The following is an 18,354-nucleotide window of genomic DNA, read 5'->3' as shown; positions in this document are numbered from 1 at the left end:
TTACACCCGCCCATTTCTAAGTCTTTCCTGATGAAACGGCAATATATTAAAAAGCCAAACAAATAGACAGAAACAAAGCACGGGTATTTATCTAACGTTATAGCACGCTCCCAATCGGTTCATAGAAAATGAATTATATCTTAATTATGTTATGAACAGGTAAAAAAAAATCAAACTTACTTTTGTGAAACTTGTCAAAGTGTCAGTGTGATTGTAAGAATCACCCAGCTTTGGGACACGTTGTCTAAATTGTTTCCGGGCTGTCGAGTGAGGAGAAAGACTCAAATTAAACAAACTTGACAAGAAACGCAGGTTTGTGAGTTTCCCCCAATTCTTATTCCTGGGACAGACTGCATCATTGAAGGGAACAGTAGGTAGTTTATATAAAACCATCGGGAGTTGTCAGTGCTCCTCTGAGCCATGAATTCGAATCCACAAACACTTTCTAATCCCATGACACGGGTTCAGAGGTCAAACTGCAGGGATCAGCCGCTGACCACTGATATTCAGTGTAGAGAGGGGCCAGTGTTGGTCATTTGGAGATCAGCCGCTGACCACTGATATTCAGTGCAGAGAGGGGCCAGTGTTGGTCATTGGGAGATCAGCCGCTGACCACTGATATTCAGTGTAGAGAGGGGTCAATGTTGGTCATTGGGGGATCAGCCACTGACCACTGATATTCAGTGTCGAGAGGGGTCAGTGTTGGTCATTGGGAGATCAGCCGCTGACCACTGATATTCAGTGTAGAGAGGGGTCAGTGTTGGTCATTGGGGGATCAGCCGCTGACCACTGATATTCAGTGTCGAGAGGAGTCAGGGTTGGTCATTGGGGGATCAGCCACTGACCACTGATATTCAGTGTCGAGAGCGGTCAGTGTTGGTCATTGGGGGATGAGCCGCTGACCACTGATATTCAGTGTCGAGAGGGGTCAGTGTTGGTCATTGGGAGATCAGCCGCTGACCACTGATATTCAGTGTCGAGAGGGGTCAGTGTTGGTCATTGGGAGATCAGCCACTGACCACTGATATTCAGTGTCGAGAGCGGTCAGTGTTGGTCATTGGGGGATTAGCCGCTGACCACTGATATTCAGGGTAGAGAGGGGTCAGTGTTGGTCATTGAGGGACAACCGATGAACACTGCTATTGAGTGTATAGAGGAGTCAGTGTTCGTCATTGAGGTTCAGTCATTGACTTCTTCACCGACAACGCCAAATCCTCGGGATTAATGTCGGACAAACGCAAAACTTCAAATCTAAAATGTTATTCCATTTGCACAGAAACAACGTAATGCAAAGTCACTAAACGAAACGCAGAGCAAAAGAAATGTCAGTTAATTTTGGTATTTTCAAAAAGGTGGTGAATCATTGCAGACCGCTGTTAATGCGGTCGCTTCATTTTCTCGGCCAATTAATGGTTTAGCGTCGCAAATATTTCACCGTCTTTGTGGCGCAATCAATCAACTCGTTCGGTTATTAACTGAAAAGTTTGTGATTCTCAGCCCACCCAGGGCCGGAAACAGAAAATGAATTGACTTGTCCGTTAGATTTACAGTCTGAGACGTTAACCGTTTCAATGTGTCCTTCGGCTGCAATATTGTCCTCATCACAGGGTGAACATTTGAAGTCATCTGGTGCATTTTTCTGACTGGTTTTGGACCAGATTATTCAGCTCGTGTAATAAGATTGTAAATACTGATTCGGCTAAACAAGGATCGGAATAGACTGATTACGATTTCGGTATGAAATCAATTCAAATAAATATATAAACATTTTAAATGAAAACTATACACGAATCGGGAGTTCCACCCTCGGTATAATCGAATCTTTGAAATTCACACTCTGCGCAGGGCTTTAATAATTGTTTTTAGACCTTGAGTAGTTATCTTTAATATTATTGGCTTCTCAGCTGTTTTGTAAAAAAGTATTTTTTAACGCGGAATTGAACCCAGTTCACAGCAGTGAAAACACTGGATTATAACAGGACCTCCTGCTCAAATTACCGCCCATCGTTTCCTGCGTGCGCTGGTCGACAGGATTCTGATATGGGACCTGGCACATGGGGCCACCGAAAGAAAGAATGTTTTTTGATTGGGCCCTTCACACCCCAGGACGTCCCAAAGCGCTTTACAGACAATGAAGCACTTTTGGTAATGTCGTCACTGCTGACATGTAGGAAACGAGGCAGCCAATTGGCGCAAGGCAAGATCCCAAGCACAGAGATGTGACAATGATCAGATAATGTATTGTAATGACGCTCGTGGAGAGATGAATATTGAACGGGGTAGCAGGGAGAACAAATTGCCGTTAAAGGTGAAGAAAATGTGATTGTATCAATTCGAGTTCTGACCTTTGTAATGTGTTTTCTTTCCTTATTTTTATCATCTTCAGATTCCAACTGATCAGAAAGCTGACAACTGAACTCACACAGAATTTTCGATAAATCTGTCACTTAAAATAAACAATGTTATAAATAAAGAAATAAACCGGATTGAGACGGTTCACTTCACTTCACTGAAACGTCTAATTCCGGTTAAACCGGCGCGGCGGAGTCACAGCAGCTCATCGCTGATCTGCACCTCAACTCCATTTAGCGAAATAGAAACTGGAAAACTCATGTTTCGAGACGAGTTTACTAATTTCCTGAAAACTGAATATCACTAAACGATCAAAACATTCCCTGCCCAGATTAAACACACAGCAAGGGGATGTGTCGAATATATAGCAAGAAACCCGCGATTTTATTATTACACGGATAGAATCCCGTGCTCAATATTAACATTAACACTGAGCGCCAGGTCTGGATCTGACCCGTTAACCCCGTGGTGCGGGACCCCGTCCGCGTTTATATTTACCAAAAAAAGAAAATCAGAAAATAATAAACACACCCAGCAGAATTGGGGATTGTTCGTATTTTGCAGGACAGGATGAGGCCACTCGGCCCGTCGGGCTTGGATAGTAAATTCTGTTCACATTCTCCGCTCGGTGTTGTTCTCCGTGTACATTTTTAGTTTACCGATTTGTCTTTTACTTTATTTCCCCTCTCTCTATTTTTCAGGCAAAGTGCGAAAGAGATTCGCTTTGGAGGCTAAACACTTCGATCAAAGATTTGAACATTGTTTATCCTGATTGTAGGTTTCTCCGAGATCCAGCGGGAGTTCAGTTGTCAGTTTCCTGATTCATCGGAAACAGTAGAGCCAACTTGCTACAAGAAGGAAAACAATAAATGAACAACATCAACAAAGTGAAAGTAAGAGAAAGATCCAAGTTGAGTCCTAATCATCCCTGGCCCGGGTTTAAGATCTTCAGCTGAAACGTTGCAACAACGACCGTGTGGCCTAATGGACAAGGCGTCTGACTTCGGTATTAGTCGTCGATGTTATCAGAAGATTGCAGGTTCGAGTCCTGCCGCGGTTGTTTTTGCATTCCTTCGAACGTGCGCCGTTACAGTTTTATCCCGGACCGTTCCTTGCAGTGGCTGACCTCACAGAACGGAAATCCGTAAATTCCTTTGCTTGCAGTAGTTGACCCAACACTTTCAACATTGTCGGTCTGGGTGCTCGGGCAGGACATAGTGTAAAAGTGACTTTATTTCGACTGTTTGGATTCAGAAATGTTCGATTAATCCATTGTGCTCTGTACGGACGGGTCCGAATCCTATCCGTGTCGTTATTGTATTGAACTTTCGTTGCGGCCCTACAAAAGTTTCCACAATCAAAATGGGCTTGAATGCTATTATTATCAATCCAACACCGATGTTTTAAGTCTGTGTCCCTGGTTTGTTTCTATTTTGTTTAAATGGAGAGGGACAATTGGAATGTATCACCTGCTGTAATGAGATAAAGGGTGAGGAGAGAGGACAGATCGGAGACAGATCTCTCTGTCCTTCCTTGCTGCCTCTGGGGTTTACAGCGAATGAAAGATTAACGGGAATATCAAATGATAAGGGAGCTGGAACTTAAAGGGTTAACTTTATCAAAACTTTTTAACAATCTTGAACCAGTCCAGTTATTAGATTTGCACCAAGTCTGTACGTTTTTCTGTTAAATTTATGTCCTCTACCCGGTATTCATCAAGAAAAAATTAAATCGGGAGGGAAGTCCGGTCCAGATTTGAGCCCAGGATCTCTCTCAGTGTTAACAGTCTCCCGTTTTGAACTCGAATCCCACCCATGGCTCGGTTCCCAGTAACTGCTGCAGAGATTGAAGGACTTCGGTCCCTCCTGCACCTCCTGCATTTTACCATCTCGCGATTATTCGATCGGTATTTGGGAACATGGGAGAAAGCCTGGCTTTAAATCCCGAACATTTAAATCCTCAACAATCCGTCTGTTGATCCCATTCCACGGTGTCTTTTGTTAACAATAACCTCGGGAGTGCAATAGGAATCCAGTCCGCAGTTTGCTTCCTTCTCTGTTCCTGTACTATCTCGGTGTCTCTAAAACACGATACACTGTATGGATCAGGAACCGAGTTCTGATCAGACCTGTGACAGACAGGCAAGAATCCGTCACTGAAACCCCGAGACACAGGGAATGCTGTTCATTCTGTTCCAGGGAGACTTCGTGAGTCGCTGAAACGTTTGAATTCCTATTCCCACAAAGGACGGAGCCAAGCGGAGGAGGGACGTGTTTCTCAATGATCGGACATTGGAGCCCATCGAAGTGTGAGTTCCGATGGTCGATGGGTGTCTGTTGAACGCCGTGAGGGCTTTGGTTTCCACCCTTAAACTTGGACCCTTCAGTTCGCTCTTTGTGTTCAGCTCTTTTTATTGGTGTTACTGAGTCAGGAATGTTGGACAAGACAGCGGGAGAATTCCCTGCGCTTCTTTCAGCAGCGCTGGGTAATCTTTAACATTTACCGACAGGTTCTCATTTAATCGTCTCTTCTGAAACCTCCCACCAGTTATCCCTCAGGACTGCCCTGATCTGGGTTCCTTTGCCAATCACCTTAAACCTGTGCCTTCTGGTTACCGACCCTTCTGCCACTGGAAACAGTTTCTTCTCACACGCACAATTAAAATCGCTCATGATTTTAAACACCTCTGTCAAATCTCTTCTTAACATTCTCTGCTCTAAGGAGAACAACCTCAGCATCTCCAATCTCTACACATAACTGAAGTCCCTCATCCCCGGTACCATTCTTGTAAATCTCTCCTGCACCTTCTCTGAAGCCTTGATATCCTTCCTCGAGTGTGGTGCCCATAACTGAACACAATACTCCAGCTGAGGCTTAACTGGTGTTTTATTCAGGTTTAGCATAACTTCCTTTCTTTTGTACTCGATGGCTTTATTTATGAAGCCAAGGATCCCATATGCTGATTTAACAGCCTTCTGTACTTGTCCTGCCACTTTCAACGATTTGTTTACATACATCCCCAGATCTCTATGTTCCTGCACCCGATTTAAAATTGTACCATTTAGTTTATATTATCTCTCCTCATTCTTTAGGCCATAATGTATCAATTCACAGTGCTTTGCGTTAAATTTCATCTGCCATGTGTCTGGCCATTTCATCAGTCTGTCTGTTTCGTCCTGAAGTCTGTTACTACCCTTTTAATTGTTTATCACATTGCCCAGTTTCGTGTCATCTGCACACTTTGAAATTCTGCCCTGTCCATCCAAGCCCATGTTGTACACGATCTATTTCAATCCGACGCGATCAGACCTTTTTCCCAAAATCGTTCTCAATGTGCGCCTTGCATTATCAAGTAAGACTTTGCAGAATGTATGAGGTAAGAAACGACATTGGTGTCTGTATGTGCAACGTAATAAAGTGCTTCCTGATTTCACCGTGAAAATCCTAGCTCTAATTTTATGTTCCGCACCACCCCACCACGAGAGGAAATATCTTCTCTGTATCTACTCTTCCAAATCGTTTTATCATTATAAATACCTCAATCAGATCAACGTTTCAAACTGAAGGGAATATAATCCAAGTTTATGCAACCTGTTCTCATAATTTAAGCCTTTATGACCAGGGATGATTCTGGTGAATCTGCGCTGCACCCCCTCCAAGGCCAATATATCCTTCCTGAGGGGCGGTGCCCAGAACTGAAAGCAGTTCGACAGATGTCGCCTGACCAAGGCTCGATACAACTGAAGCATAACTTCCTCCTCTTTGTATTCCAGTCCCCTTAAGATAAAGGCCAACCATCCTTTTAACCTTTTTGATTACCTTTTGCATTGTCCACTAGTTTTTAGTGATTTGTGTACATGGACACACAAATCCCTTTGCTCCTCCACTGTTCCTAATCTCTCGACATTGAGAACATTTTCCGATTGCTTGGATCCAAAGTGAATTACCTCACACTTCCCCACATTGAACTCCATTTAACACAGTTTTGCGAGACACTTAATCTGTCTCTGTCCCTTTGTAACTTCCTGATTCCATCCACACAGGTAACTGTGCCTCCGATCTTACTGTCATCTGCAAACTTGGATACACAACTTTCCATTCCTTCTTCCCAGTCATTGATAAACATCGGGAGCGCATTCCCGAGTGTTCACTGAAATCCGGGTCATTAACATTTTGAGGAATCCTTGAAAGCCCACTGTGTTTCCCCACAGAGGTTTCAGTGAGCGCTTCAGTAAATCTCGTCCACGGGACTTTATTGGAAATCGTCAGTTTTTGCTGTTCAATCAGAATTGTCTTTGCATCCCGTGCTGGCGAGTCAGGGATTAGTGTTCCAAGAATCAGGAATAGGATCTGGAACCAGATCTTGCCGACTGCGCTCCTGGAGAAATATGAGTTCGATTTTTGTTTTTGATCCGCTCGATCAGATTGAATTTGACCCAGAAACAAGAAGCGGTTTTGGTGAAACTGATCAGAGGGTGAAGCGTGAAGGTGGTTGAAGCGATGAGCTGCTCAGTTTACACCTGCCACAGTTTATATCTGGATTCAGCACCAGGCAGAGAGATAGAAACAACTGTCTGGTGTTTATTGATCTGATCGGGAGGTTAATATCACCGACGGCTGATTCACTGAAATCTCCAGGCCTGTGCTCGGCTACCGTTTGGTTTCGTTCCCGGTTCGACGCGTGCTTTTGTCGGGTGAAGGAGACAGATTTTTGCTCTCCCCAAGTTGTTACAATACTGGACCGGCCTCATTTTCTGTGTGAATAACTGGGATAAGTGGACAGAGCAGGGACAGAGAAGGCTGTTCGAACCCGGAGTGGAAGAAGTTCGAACTTTTGACGGACGAGAATGATTTCACTTTCATTATAATCCTGCAATTGCTGGAACCTCGAGCCATAATGATGTATTCACGGCGTGCTCCGTTACCGATAGGTAAATATTGCAGCAAGTGAGATATGGCATGGCGTGATTTGCACATAATTTCTGGAACATTTGCGCCGCTCCTCCGAAAGGTTGAATTAAACGATAAAAGTTGCTTTCGTCGCTCAGCCCAACGTTGCCTTGAACGGCGATCGCCAAATGGCTGTATTTACGTCATTAATCGCGCCGCAGCACCTTACGATTGGACAAAAACAGCAAATGAAGTATGAGGCAGCAAGAAATGACTGAGAAAAGTCACAGACTTCAGCCTCTCAGCTTCTCACTCTCTTTCTCTCAGGCTCAGTCCTTTGTTCCTTTTCAGTCGTTCTTGCTTCTTCTCCTTCCTGTCTTCCTTACTTCTATCCATCACTGCCTTCTTTCTTTGAAAAATGGCGCTCCTGCCATCTGCAACAAGCGGTTTGATGATTTTTGACGAAGAACAAAATTCTAGTGATGCTTAACTGAGATTCGAAACCCGGATTTCTCATTTGGTAATCAGTGAAAGCCCCAAAGCGAGATTCACACCCGTAGATCAACGAACCATTGGCAATAGATCCACGCGGCCACGATAAAATTTCGCTGCCACCCACAGCCGATCAGCCATCCTTTCAAACGGTTCCTATCCATCAAATCTCGCTTTCTATTCCATGTACAGCACCATCGATTTGTGCACTAATTAATTCAAGTGAGCAATATCACCAAATTTGAATGTACAACTTGTCTTATCCAGTAAGACTACCTAAAATTTAAATGCTCTGAATCCACATTGTCGTTTGTGTGAGAATAGGTGCACTCGGTAGACTAGCGCTAATACTCATTTCCTAATGTAAAACACACACACATTAAAAAATTCTGCAGTAGTTGTGGGAGGTCACCCAAATGAGGAGGTCAAGGCCTGGAGTATCACAGACATTACTCACCAACATTTCGTGGGAAGAGATGCGAAATGTCATAGGATAAGACCAGATAGTGTGGAGAGAGTGTGGGAATACAACAGGATGAATAGGGCTAGAAATAAGATCTACTGCCAGGGGATAAGGAAGAGAGGGTCATGACTGATATCCATGGTTTCTCAAGCAGAGACCGATAAACAAATGATTGATGTTGTTGCGCAGACGAAATGAAGGGGAAGCAGCAACACAGTCGCTTGCAAAAGTATCAATGCGATAACTTTGGAAAAAGCCGACATGGATGTGGGCGCCTTGGCTCAGTGGTTAAAACACCTGTCTTGTAAACAGGGGATCCTGGGTTCAAATCCCAGCAGTGCCTTTAGCTCGTTTTGTTTCTTTGCTCACATTTTCCAACCGTTGTTTTCCAGAGAGCAGCGAGAGCAACGTTTCCTCTTCCTCATTTGCTGCTTGCAGAAGCCCTTGGTTTGCTTCACAGCCTCTCTGTGTTGACTGCCGAGTTAAATTAGTTCCAGAGGTTCCCATCCACGGGTTTACAAATGAGGTTAAAGTGCCCCCTGCTACTTTTAGATTTCCATTAAATAATATCAATCAATTGCCGAATAAAAATTCAGCTGTTCGCTGATATTCTGTATTTTCCCCAATCAAGTAGACAGGAGGGGATGAATCTTTCTGTGAGGACGTTGGACAAACTGATTCTAGGGTAAAGCTAAACATTCATGGTGGAGATTAAACACAGACCAACACCGCGGGACCGCTTCTGGTCAACGACTTTAATTCTTAAACCAGAGCTGTTTTAGCGAAAAGGTTGAAGAGCTGGATTCTCAATCTAAAGGGATTCCTACCCGCCGGTTTAACCGGATTTACACGGTTCACTTCACTCCAATAGGAAAACATTCGACAATTTCAAAAGATTCATACCCTCATTCTCGAGACCGGAAAGAAAGTGAAACTTCAAATTGTTTCTTGCAGAAATAGCAACAAAGATTCTTATCAGGATTGACTTACATTCAGAGCATGTGTGAGCACCAGAGGACAGAATGTACACGGTTTATTGACGCAACGCACGTGGAGAAAATGTTGGAATGTTTCAAGATGATGTGCAGATAGAAGCTGAATGTATATTTATCCAAATTCAGTTGATCTCATTGATGCAGAATGCAAAATGTGAAAACACAGACAAAAAACACCGGAGTGATAGGAATAGATTTCAAGCCAATTACATAATGTAAAAAACAATAGAACATTTATCGGTAGGGCTGCATCCAACTTGTAATACAATAGCGAGGAGAATGGGATTCGGACCCTGCGAGCGCACTGCATTAGCATCGCCTCATGATTTCGGCCACGTCGTCGCACCGGTAGCTTCAAAAGCCGTTTTATTTCCTTCTTTCTGAATCCAAACAGTAGAAATAAAGTCAACGTTACAACATGTCCTGCCCGTGCACCCAGAACGACAATGTTGAAATCGTACAGTCAGTAAGACAATGAATGTGTGTATTTACGTCAGGTCTGTCCTGAGTCTGTTAGAAATGGTCGGGTGTAAAACAGTTCCGGCCCATGTAGACTGTCGAGTCCGAGGGTCAATTGCAGTTATCATCACTGAGATAGATAGATTTCTGTTAGTTAAGGGTATCAAGGGATAGGGAGCAAAGTTGGGAAAATGGATTTAAGGCGAAGATCAGCCATGATCTAACCGAATGATAGAACAGGCCCGACGGGTTGAATGGCCTCCTACTGTTCCTAATGTTCATGTTGTCCTTGGCGTGAACTATTATAATACCACAGAAAACATCAAAGTGAAACTCTCTGGAATGGATAATAATTGAAATTAATGAACGGAGCAGAAACTGGAATCCCCACCGCAGCCCACAGACTCCTGGGGTTGTGGATTTCCGTAGAGCTTCTGCTTCATACTTGTCACAACCTATTCCAATATCGTCCAGGTCCCGATACCTCGGGTAGCGCTCTTCAAATAGAAAGGTGTCAGTTTCATCATCATCTGTAACCGTTAAAGTTCTTCATTTCAATGAAATCGACGTTATTTCAAGCCCTTGTCTATGGTTACATTAGTCCACCTGAGGTGTTCGAGCAAAGCCTTATGTCTTCCCGCCCGAAAGACATAAATTCCTAATTGAATAAAGAGCCTGAACGGCCACATTCAAGCAGATGGATAAATGGTGCAAGAGGGAGGGCTTCAGATTCCTGGGACATTGGGATCAGTTCTGGGGCAGGAGGGATTTTTTCAAAATGGACGTGTTGCACCTCAACAGAGCTGGGACTAATGTCCTCGCGGGGAGGCTAACTAGTGAAGTGGTGGAGCGTTTGAACCAAATTGGCAGGGGCATGAGCATCAGAAGGAAACAATGGAGGGGAGAAGCAAAGAACACAGAGGATTGGGAAGGTCAAATAACACTAGTTTAAAAGAGAGTTCAGAAACAGGAGATATCAGACAAGGTCAAATCCAAAGCAGTCTAAGATGAGTTTGGAGTGCATGTGCCTAAATGTACGTAGCGTGGCAAAGCAGGTTGGTGAGCTGCAGGCTCAAGTCGCTTAATGGTTCTATGATTTTGTGGCAATAACAGACACCTTGCTCAATGAAGGGGAGGACAGTGTACTTAATATTCCCGGCCACAAGGCATTCAGGAAAGATAGGGAAGTGAAGGAAAGAGAGGCAGTATTGATCGAATGCACTAACATAGCACTGGAAAGGGATGATGTAGTCGAGAGTTCAAAGACAGAAACTATTTGTTTAAAATTAAGATACAATAGAGAAGCCATTACGCAACTGGATGTAAACTGTAGACCACCAAATAGTGGGAAGGAGATAGAGGAGCAAATTTGGGGGCAAATTACAGAACGATGCAAGAACTATAGAGTTCTGATAACGGGGGATTCAATTGTCCCAATATAGAATGGGACAGTAAAGAGTGTAAAGGGCAAAGTGGGGAAGGAGTTCCTGAGATGTGTACAAGATAACGTTATGGGACAGGGTGTTTCCAGCCCACCGAGTAAGAATACAATGCAGGGTCTAGTTCTGGGGAATGAAGTTGGGCAGGTGGAGCATTTTACAGTGGGGCAGAATTTGGCGAACACTGATCATAATATCATTAGGTTTACAATAATTACGGGGAAGGTCAAGGAGGAGTTGGTTTCCGGTACAGAGTGGACACATCACTGAGAGGTAGAAAGGAAGGGCATGGAAAGCGAGAGATCCACGCATGACTAAAGATACGGAGACTAAAATGAAACAGAAAAAGGAGGCTTATCACAAATGTAAGGTTCATAAAACAGTAGAGAACTAGGCTGAATACAGAAAGTACAGAGGAGATCTAAAAAAGGGAATAAGAGGGGTAAAGAGAATATGAGAATAGATTAGTGGCTCACATAAAAGGGAAGACAAAAGTCTCATAATTGTATAAATATGAGAAGTCAAAGGAAGGGTGGGACCGATCAGGGACAATAAAAGGAGATGTTCTTGTGGAGGCAGATAGCATGGCTGAGGAACGAAAGGAAAACGTTACATCTGTCACACGTCTGATCACAAAGGGGGAAAAGAAGGCAATTACAGGTCAGTCAGCCTAACGTCGGCGATGGGGCAACATTTAGGGCCAATAATCTGGGACAAACTTAATTATCACTTGGAAAAGGTTAATAAGATAAAGTCAGCACGGATTTGTTGAAGGAAATCGTGTTTGACTAACTTGATTAAGTTCTTTCATGAAATAGTGGAGAGGGTTGACAAGGGTGGTGCAATTGTTGTTGTGTAAATGGACTTTCAAAGGGAATTTGATAAAGTAACACATAATATACTTATTACCAAAATTAAAGCCCGTGCGATTAATGGGACAGTTGCAGCGTGAATACAAAATTGGCTCAGAGACAGAAAGCAGAAAGTAGTGGTGAACGCTAGTTTTTCAGACTGGTGGGAAGTATACAGTGGTGTTCCCCAGTGGTCAGTATTAGGACCACAGTTCTTTTTGATATATGTTAATGACCTGGACATCGGTATGGATGTTATAATTTTAAAGTTTGCAGATGACAGGGAAATGTAGCAAACAATGTGGAGGATAGCAGCAGACTTCAGGAGGACATAGACAGACTGGTGAAATGGGCAGACTCATGGCAGATTAAATTTAACACAGAGAAGTGCAAGGGGATATATTTTGGTTGGAAGAATGAGGAGAGGTAATAAAAACTAAATGGTACAATTTCAAAGAGGTGCAGGAACAGAGAGAGCTCGATGTGCACATACACAAATATTTGAAAGTAGCAGGACAAGTTAAGAAGGCTATTAAAAGGCATAGGGGATCCTGAGCTTTATTATTAGAGGCATCAAGTTCAAAATTAAGGAAGTTACACCAAACCATTAGAAAACTCCCGTAATGCCGCAACTGGAATATTGTTTTCAATTCTGGGAACCACACTTTAGGAAAGATGTCAATGCTTTAGAGAGGGCTCTGAAGAGATTTAATAGATACTAGGGATGATGCATTTCAGTTATGTGTAGAGATTGGAGAAGCCGGGGTTTTTCTCCTTCGAACAAAAAAGGCTAAGGGGAGATATCATAGAGGTGTTCAAAATCATGAACGGTCATGAGGAAACATTTATTTTACACAGCGAGTTTTAGTGGTCTTAACAGCAGTGCTTGAAAGGGTGGTGGAAGCGGGTTCAATCGTAACTATAAAAAGGGGAATTGGATGAATACTTGAAATGAAAACATATAGAAAGGTACGGGGAAAGAATAGGGGAATGGGACGAAATGGATAGCTTTTTCAAAGAACCGGCAAAGGAACAATGGGCCGAATGGCCTCCTCCAGTGCTGAAACATAATATGACAATATGATACCACGTGTTTTCATCGCGGGAAGCAATGCAAACCCTTGAAGCATGTTTGAGAATTCTTGGTATTGAGTCGGTGCATCGACAGGAGTGAACCGTGTCACAAAACAGGTTGGAAATTGAACCTCGTTCTGTTTAACGTGTTGCAGTGATGCTGTCAGAGTCCGGCTTACTGTATATTGTTAGATAGAAATATGAACATAATATTGCACCAATCGTTGGGCTGTTCCATTTGAAAATACTTGCAATATCCTTTGGAATTAATTAGTGCAGCACAAACATCACAGTGAAGGGAATTGGGGGCTGTCCGAATGACTGGAAGTAATGTCAATGCTGCTGTTCCCTGATCCCACTGGATGTTTCCCTCGATTATAAATAATGATTTTCTCTTAATCTCTCATCTCACAGAGTCAGTTGGAGCCGTGTGTCCAGCGTCAAGATTCACCATCACTTCTCTGACAGAATGAGAGTTCCATTCACCGTGTATCCATTTACCGTGTTACCGCCAATTATACAGACAGTAATGATTTACTATCCGATTATAGCAGCCATTGGAGTCCCCGGTAAGTTATTATATTCATTTCCTAAATGTATGATTCAGAATTTAACCGTATTACGACTCTTATCTCGGTAACTGTCCTTATTTCACTGTGTTATTTCCAAGTTAAATCAAAGGCAGAAATTCAGTGACTGTATTTCCCGCTCTATCTTGTTCCTTGACTGATCATTCTATTGACAGTATAATGTTATTGTTCATCTCCATCAAAAGCTGCAGCTTATTTTGATCATCAAATGAGTTTCAAATTGATGCATTTTAACTGAGAATCCTTGCAGTTTGTGATACAGTGGATATATTTAGATTTAAAGTTATTTCCCGTGGTCCCAAAAGACTCCCTTTCCTCTCCTCCTTCCCCTCATCTAACACTCGGCAATATCCGTTCAATACCTGGACATATAACAGATTTCTTCTCCTCTGCTCCTTCCCCTCATCTAACACTCGGTAATATACGTTCAAGAACTGGACATATAACAGACTCCCTCTCCTCCCCTCCTTCCGCTGATCTAACGCTCGTTCATATCCGTTCTAAACCTGGACATATTACTGTGAATCCGAACAATCAGGAGTGGGATTTGTTCAATCCCATTAATCAGAACTTTCAGACTGTTTTCGGTCTTTTCCCACCAAAGTGTTGATATTATTCCTGGTGATCACAATCCATTCCCAGGGTGGGTTTGTGCTCCACGTCGAACACTGATTCTCCCCCTGATCTTCTCCCATGAACGGTTCTCAGCCTGAAATCAGCCACCCCTTCAACCAACGGGCCGGCATTTTGCGGCCCTCTGCCGGTGGGAGGCAGCTAGTTTATGTCAGACCCCTTTCTGTCACGATACAGGTGAGATTGGGAATCCAATGCAGTGATAGAGCGATTGAAACCGCGGAGCGGCGCTCCATGAAACTGTCCTGGGTTTGACCCGATTTGAGAAACCCGTTTCATCCTCCACCACCTGTATTTTACCCATAACAACGATTATATGCCGGGTTATGGCCCCTTTATACTAACCGGACACTTTTATCAGTTAGATCACTCACTTGCAGGTTGATACACCTGCTGCACTTTTAGCAAGTCTGTCCGCCCGGTCAAAACGCTGCTCGATACAAATTCACCTTTAATATCACTCAGATCCTTAGAGTGAGAAGATTGTTCTGATCGCATTTTGCCGCCCTGTCCCCATATCCCTTCATCACCTGTTCCTCCATCCACCTGTGATCGGAATAAACCATCAATATTTCGGCTGTTTGATTATAAAACTGTGAAGTCTGTTTAAAGATGTTGCTCAGTAAGAACCGAGTGAAGTGAGTTGCCTGACTGTCCCTCTGACTGTCACCAGTCTCAATGTCAATGCAGCCTAATACTCCCACTGGAAAATTCGCGCCTCTATTAATGAGTGTTTCTCTGAATATATCAACTCACAGGGTCAGTTGTAGCTCGGTGTACCGCACCCAGAGTCACCATCAATTCTCAGACACAAATAAAGTTTAATTGATTGTATATCCGTTCGCCGTGTTCCTGTTCTCCAGGTGGTGTTTGATGTTTGATTCAGAACAATTACTTACTTTATGAATCAGGGTTTAAGTAAATCAATGTTCTTGTTATGTGTCCGATAAATTGTTGTTTATTCTGAAGCATTTGTGTTACTGTTTCTCTCTCAATGTCAAAATTTCATTGAATATCAAATCTGCGTTTCCCTCCACCTTCCTTTTGTGATATTTTCATTGGGATCATAAGGTACTTGTAATGTCCAGCAAAAGCTCCAATCTGTTACAATCATTGAACGTGCTGTCAGCTGGTGTAATTTTATCTGAGAATATCTTCAGTACTGTGTGAAATGTTATATACCCCTAACTCCACATTCTCAAGTTATGCTACAATGTCAATTATTTCCGTGCTTTTGATAGTTTTCGCTCAAGAGAACATTTGCAAAATTGCGAACGTCTAGAATTGGAGTTAAATTGTGACATGAGTCGGTAATTGGTTGTGAGATAGGAGACAGAAAGTAGGGGTCGATGTTAATGGAATGTTGTCTTTTATCGCCAGGGGGTTTAATTGAAAAGTGGGGAAGTGCTACTTCAGTTGTACAGAGCTTTGGTCAGACCACATCTGGAGCACTCTTTTTAGATTTGGGCACAGAATCTCAGGAAGGATATATTGGCCTTGGAGGGGATGCAACACAGATTCATCAAAATGATACCGGGGCTGACAGGGTTCAATTATGAAGCCGGGTTGCATGAGCGTGGTTGTATTTCCGTGAGTTTAGATGGTTGAAGGATGATCTGATCTCGGTATTTAAAATGGTAAAGGGATTCGATGAGGTCGATGCAGAGAAACAATTTACTATGGTGGGGTCCTGAAGAAGAGGTTAAATTTAACATTAGAGCTCGGCCATTTTTGAGTGAAATAAGGTAACATTTTTTTCACAGTAAGGATTCTGGAAATCTAGAAATGAGCACTGAGTTCGATAGATCATTGTTGGGTCAGAATATCAGTGGATATGGAGCAAAGGTGGGTAAATGGAGTTCGGTTACAAATCCGCCATGATCTAATTCAATGGAGGTACAGGCTCGTAGGGCTGAATGATCTCCTCCTGTTCCTATGTCCTTATATCCCGTATCTAGGACCATGAGCCATAATTTCTGAAATGAGAGTTGCATTCATCGTATGTCCATTTCCAGAGTAACTGAAACCTTTAGAGGTGCAAATTAATTCCTGTGTTAATCTTGGAACCCTTCGAGTTCCCGGTAAATCATAGAAACCGGTTCCTGTTCGTATAAATCCGGGTCTCACTGTGTCACTGCTGCTCTTGCGGGTCTGGCCGTTTGCTGTATTTGTCCTGAAGTGATTCATTGGCTGATTTCGGGTGAGTGTCAGAAATTCAGAGAATATCACCACCTCCCTTTCCTCCATCTTTCTTGTGTGATATGTTAATTGATGTTATAATGTGTTTTTAATCTCCAACGAAATACATTGAATGTTTCAAGTTGATGCGGCTGTAATTCAGAATGTGAGCAATATTCAGCCAGTGGGCTGTTGTCAGGTTATGAACACTGTATTTCTGTTAAGTGAATGGAAAAGCAGCATGTGGGAGTTTGTGGAGATCAGAGAGATCCCAGGCAACCACATATGTGGTAAGTGTCCACAGTTCAAGGCGATTCAGCTCAAAGTTGTTCAGCTGAAGTCCGAGGTGCAGACACTGCAATGCATCCGGAAAGGGTAGAGTTAATTGGACACTTTCATCCAGGAGACATTCACACCCCTTAGATTAGGTTGTAGTTTAGATTCGTTCAGTGGTCAAAAACAGGAGGGTGTGATTGCGAGTCAGGCTGTTATGGGGACCCTGGATGTAATGTTGGAGGAGCCACAGCATTTGACCTTGTCCTACGGGTACAAGGCACTTGCTACCTTTAAGGTTGAAAGCAAAGATTGCAGGTAGGATGGGCAAAGATACCACGGCACTGTGGCACAGGAGGCCATTCAAGTCGGGGGAGTAAATGAATGTTGTAGTGGTCGGGGATATTATATTCAGGGGGATAGACACAGTTCTCTGCAGCCGCGACCGAGATTCCCGTGGGATGCGTTGCCAACCGTTTGCCAAGGTTATGGATATCTCCTCGCGGCTGGAGAATAAATTAGGCCATGAGGGGGAGGATTCATTTGCCGTGGTCCATGTAGGAGCCAACGACACAGGTAGAAAGAAGAATGAGGTTCTGCTGAGGCAATTTGAGGAGTTAGGGTTTGAATTAACAAACAGAATCTCAAAGGTGATAATCTCTGTAATACTACCTGAGCCACGTGCAGATTGGAATAGGGACAAACAGGTCAAAGAGTTAAATGCGTGGCTCAAAGAGTGATGTGGGAGACAAGGGTTTCAATTCATTGAACATTGGCAACTGTACTATCGAAAGAGGGAGCTGTTCCATTAACGCATCAAAAAATAAGTTCAAAGTTTAGGAAATGATAAAAAGTTAAAATTAAAGGTTCTTTATCTGAATGTACGGAGCTTCTTAATAAGAGAGACGAATTAGTTGCACAAATAGAGATAAAATGGTTTGACCTAATCGCCATTAGAGAAACATGATTTCAAGGTGACCAAGGTTCGGAATGAAATATTCCATGGAACTTGACGTTCCGAAAGCAGAGTAGCAAATGAAGGGGTGTCGATCTGATAATAAAGGATGACATGAGGACAGTGGAGAGAATGGATCTTGGTTCAGAAGAACAGGAAGTAGAATCAGTTTGGGTGGAAGAAAGATTTAACAAGGAGTAGAAAACACTGGTGGGAGTAGGAGGATTCGAGTCCAGGAGCAGGGATGTCTTACTGCTGTTATACAGGGAGTTGGTGAGACCACATCTGGAGTATTGTGTGCAGTTTTGGTCTCCTTATCTGAGGACGGATGTCCTTGCCATGGAGGGAGTGCAACGAAGGTTTACCAGACTGATTCCTGGGATGGCAGGACTGACGTATGAGGAGAGATTGGGTCGACTAGGCCTATATTCACTAGAGTTTAGAATAATGAGAGGTGATATCATCGAAACATATGAAATTCTAACAGAACGAGACAGACTAGATGTAGGGAGGATGTTCCCGATGGCTGGGGAGTCCAGAACCAGGGGTCACAGTCTCAGTATACGGGGTATGCCACTTAGAACCGGGATGACGTGAAATTGCTTCACTCAGAGTGTGGTGAACCTGTGGAATTCTCTACCACAGAAGGCAGTGGAGACTAAGTTATTAGATGTATTCAAGAAGGAGATCGGTATATTTCTTCATGCTAA

At 43.2% G+C, this 18,354-nt stretch overlaps 1 non-coding gene across 1 annotated transcript; it reads left to right on the top strand.

The window, feature by feature from the left end:
• The first annotated feature begins 3,322 nt into the window (after positions 1 to 3,322).
• Positions 3,323 to 3,412, top strand: trnar-ucg (transfer RNA arginine (anticodon UCG)). The gene is given in 2 exon segments: positions 3,323 to 3,359; positions 3,377 to 3,412. It is a non-coding gene; the product is annotated as a tRNA-Arg (tRNA).
• Positions 3,413 to 18,354: the final 14,942 nt, after the last annotated feature.

This window comes from Heptranchias perlo, unplaced genomic scaffold (genome assembly GCF_035084215.1).
Source record: "Heptranchias perlo isolate sHepPer1 unplaced genomic scaffold, sHepPer1.hap1 HAP1_SCAFFOLD_44, whole genome shotgun sequence".
In the NCBI taxonomy this organism is placed as follows: Eukaryota; Metazoa; Chordata; class Chondrichthyes; order Hexanchiformes; family Hexanchidae; genus Heptranchias; species Heptranchias perlo.
This window is presented reverse-complemented; position numbering and strand designations above follow the sequence as displayed.